Source organism: Osmerus eperlanus, chromosome 14, assembly GCF_963692335.1.
Source record: "Osmerus eperlanus chromosome 14, fOsmEpe2.1, whole genome shotgun sequence".
Taxonomy (NCBI): Eukaryota; Metazoa; Chordata; class Actinopteri; order Osmeriformes; family Osmeridae; genus Osmerus; species Osmerus eperlanus.
This window is the reverse complement of record NC_085031.1, coordinates 14,116,317-14,121,006: the sequence shown is the minus strand read 5'-3', so window position 1 is coordinate 14,121,006 and position 4,690 is coordinate 14,116,317.

Here is a 4,690-nt window from a genome sequence, read left to right as displayed (position 1 = left end):
GTCTGGGTGATGAGGGGTCGGTCCCTTTGGGGGACAGCTGGACCCCCACTGTGATGAAGATGAAGATGAAGATGAAGATGATGGTGATGGTGATGGTGGTGGTGGTGGAGGAAGAGGACGGGAGGAAGGGAGAGGGGGTGAGAGGAGATCAGAGGGGGCTACTCAGGACCCCTAGGGGACTGCCAGGACCAATGATGTGTGTGTGTGTGTGTGTGTGTGTGTGTGCGTGTGTGTGTGTGGTCTGCAGTGATTGATCATTAATATTTAATCTCTCCAGGGCCCCAGAGCAGAAGCAGGCATTATTTAGACGCCTGTCACCAGCCCTCCTATCTGTCTCCCTGTTAGGACCCCTGTTTTGGACAGGCAGTCTCAGGGACGGCTAGATCCCTAGGAGGACCCCACAGCCCTGTAATCAACCTGCAGCAACTGGTGGACCAGTGACAAATCGGTAAACACTCCCAGATGGACACACACGGTCACACACACTCATGGCAGGTTGGACAGGAGGTCAAGGTTTCATACACACTCAGAGGGTCGCAGTGTGTCTGTCTGGGGATCCCTAGTGCTGTTTATCTTCTGTGTCCCACGCATACATGACCCCTGACCCCTGATCCCTGACCCCTACCTGTCAGTCACACGTGGGTCACACACATGTTTTTTTTGAAACCAGGCATGCTTGATGCTCACACCTGGATAACGGGGTGAAACGCGGCAGGCATCCCTCCCAGAACACTACGAGCCTGCGTTAAAGTCAGATCAAGCGCATCTCAAACATCTGTCCCGCTTGCTGCAAACAAGAACATTGGATTTCACCATGATGTCTTGGTTATTTCATCCGTTATCATGAACACGGTTCCTTAGACAGAACATTAGAAGCGTCTGGTGCTTGTCTACGCAAAGGAGGGGGGGCAGGTGGTCAGGGAGTCAGAGTGGCACCCTGGCTCCAGACAGTAATAATAGATGAGCTAGTTATTCAGTGTTTTTCTTTTAATTACCGCCTCTCATAATCAATACCTATAAAAGCCATCCTACCCTGAGCACCTAACTATGAATTATAAATGCTCCATATTTAAGTGTTACACCTCACATCAAATACATTCAACTGTATAATGCTAATCTATTTTGCTTGTATTACCTAATATGTATATCTGGAATTACTCTCTGTATAGATGTTTGCATTGTATTCACATACACGGACACACTGTGTGATGCATTCATCTAATTATTAATACAGTAAGGTGGCATTAATGTATTAATGGATTGAACTCAAATTAATATGTAGTGTTTTAAACCATCATTGAGAATCAGGGACTGGTTTAACTGAAGTCCCTAAAGTAAAGTAAAAAAAGTAAAGTTTCAGGATGTTTCACAAGGGGGAGAAGGGATCTTTCACATTACTTTCAATTTACATCCTTACGTCATGTGTCAATCTATCCAATGGAATAAATACATAACTTTAGTTTTAAATGATTTCCTCAGGTTAACAGTACATGGCATTTATGGTTTAAATTGTCATTTAGCACATTCTTCATGTGGTGAAAGGTTATGTGCAGTAAATGTTACGGGTTAAATGTCTTCGAATGCCACAAGCTGCACGGTGTTAAAGTCTGGACCTTCACAGACGTCCGCGGTGCGGAAAGTCCTGTCAGCTAATCTACCAGGACTTTTAAACAGGACAAACCAATCGTGGCCTGGCATTCTGAAGATAGGCCAATCAGCTTGAAGAAAAGGTCTCAGTCTAATTTAAAACCCTGGGGAGTTCTACATGAAAGGAAGGAGAACGCGTGTGAAGTGTGGGTGTTCCAGAAGCTAGAATTACGTATTCGGAAGGGGGTCGCACACGTACACACACAGTGTTTCTCCTGGCTTGGAAGAGGAAACAATATTCTAGTTCTGGGATGAAGCTACTGTATCCTGGCTCTGACACTGGTGTAAACACCTCCATCTCTCTCTCTCTCTTTCTTTCTCTCTCTCTCTCTCTCTCTCTCATCTCTCTCTCTCTCTCTCTCTCTCTCTCCTCTCATCTCTCTCTCTCTCTCTCTCTCTCTCTCTCTCTCTCTTCTCTCTTCTCCTCTGCTCTCTCTCTCTCCTCTCTCTCTATCTCTCTCTCTCTCTCTCTAACACACACACACACACACACACACCTCAGGGAGAGGACTAAGTATAGGCCTCACTAGCTGGATCCAAACCTACACTGCTTCAAGGTCTTTCTCTGGCCAGGATACATACACACACACACTGCAAATTTTGGACGGTTAAGTCAACCTTCAAGGCAACAGTTAAGACAACCTCCAAGGACCATCTTGGCCACCGTTTTGGAATGTTTGAACAGTTTGTAAACACCAAAACCCGTTTAGCGAAGGCTTTGAATCGAGCCAAGCCACCAAAGTTTGTTTTGCAACTTGTATTATCTCCACAAGAAGCAAGGCTTTGCCGCTGAACAACAGAACTATCGCTAGACCTCTCAGCTCAGGATGGCGAACCTCTCCTAGACATTGCTCTGGCTCTCCACCTCCTCCAGCTCCCTCCTCTTTCTCCTCCCTCCTGCTTCTATTCATTGTAGGCACATCTGTGTGCGTGTTTCTGCTTCCTGCGGCGCAGACAGAGTCAGGCAGGAGGGCCCGTTGGAACGAGCATTGTCTGAGCCATTGATAGTCCTGCCTGGTTTCCCGCTCACTAAAAACTGGAATTGATTGTGAGAGTTGGCAGGTGTAGCTTTCCTCCTCCTCACCCTCTCTCTTTATTCCTCTCTCTTTCTCTCTCTCTCTCTCTCTCTCTCTCTCTCTCATCTCTCTCTCTCTCATCTCTCTCTCTCATCCTCTCTCCTCTCTTCTCTCTCTCTCTCTCTCTCCCTCTCTCAAAACACATACCTTCATTCAATCAAGCTGGTTTTGTGGCAAATAAATCAACTTAGTCAAATTGAATTGCGGTTATAGAAAGAGAGAGATAAACAGAGAGAGAGAGAGAAAGAGAGAGGGAATGAGAAACAAAGAGAGAGAGGGACCAGATGGGGTCCAGTATCTATCTTCCACAGTTCATTGTAATGTAGCAGTAATTGGGGTAAACAAACTCAACCATTCATATTAACATCCTGTTACAGTGTCTCTGCTGGTCTCCTCTTCAACATTGGTTATAGTTCCTCTCTCTGCCTAACATTCACCCTCCATCTCCATAATCGGTTTCAAACTCTCTCTCTGGCTCTCTCTTCTTAGTCATGCTCTCTCTCTCTTTTCTCTCTATCTTTCTCCCATCCACACACATCCTCAATGTCTCTCCCACTCTCCGTACTCATCCTCAGTCTCCATCTCTCTCCTATCTCTCTCTCGCCCCCTCTCTCTCTCCCTCCACACTCCCGTGTTATGTCTTTCTGTTTTTGTCTCTCTCTTGTTCCCTCTCTTGTTCTCTCCTTCTCCTCCTCCCTCCACAGCTGTGTGTGGGGAGAGAGAGAGGGTCTGACCCCTGCGGTGCCACTCCGGTAGTGGTTTTCAAACCCAGTTGTTTGATTGGAAAATCATATGGAACTCATTGGACAATCAGAAGATTTGAATTTGGACAAACAAGCAGATAGACAGATGCGTGTGAAGGCAGGTTGTCTGCTCACGTGTCTGGGCAGCACACACACCTTCACACCCCTTCGCACGCCTGTACACACCAACCTTCATGCAACTACACACAGACGCATTGTGTATCATGGCCTCCTTTATGTATAATGAATAACTGCTGTCACAGCAGGTTAATCGGTTCTGTATTCACGGAGAAAGAGAGGGAGGGAGAGAGATGAAAAGAGGAAGGGTGGGAGGGTTAGAAATGGAGAGAGAGAGGTGAAGCAGTGTGTTGACTTAGCTAGTCTTGTGTCCGTGTCTCTGCATACATGACCACCTGCTCTCCTTCATCCCCTCTTGATACACTATGCAGACCACACTGTGTGTGTGTGTGTGTGTGTGACAATGCATTCTAGCCTGCCTTCAGGACTGAAAGGATGGCCTTGGTGTGAGTTTGTGCGTGTGTGTTTGCATGGGTTTTCTACGGGCAGATTATCACTTAAGCGTATTGAGCTGTTTGTGAATAGTTATATGTTGCTGGCAGAATGTGAGGGTGTTAAACTTCTCCCGGTCGCCCAGACTGTCTTGACAGAGTCATGTGTTTGGTGGAAGATGAGTGAGGAGAGTTATCCCTTCACCAGATGAGCCACATGCTGTTTACTGTCCATAACACACTTTGATTTAGAAGATTTACAGCAGATTAGTGAGAGAGAGAGAGAGAGAGAGAGAGAGAGAGAGAGAGAGAGAGAGAGAGGGTAACACACCCTCTTGGTCAGACTGTTTGTCTGGCGTTCGTAGGGAAGATTGAAATTCCTATTAGATCCAACACACGTCCCACATGCCCTTGTGCCTGGTAGCAAGGGAAGACCTGCTGGTCTACTGTAGGACACACACACACAATGAACAGTTGGGTTTCTCTAAGTAAATGTCAAGCGGGAGTGTGTTTGAAGCAATACACTTGCCTTACATTTACATTTAGCAGACGCTCTTATCCAGAGCGACTTACAGTAAGCACAGGGACATTCCCCCGAGGCAAGTAGGGTGAAGTGCCTTGCCCAAGGACACAACGTCAGTTTGCATGACCGGGAATCGAACTGGCAACCTTCGGATTACTAGCCCGATTCCCTCACCGCTCAGCCACCTGACTC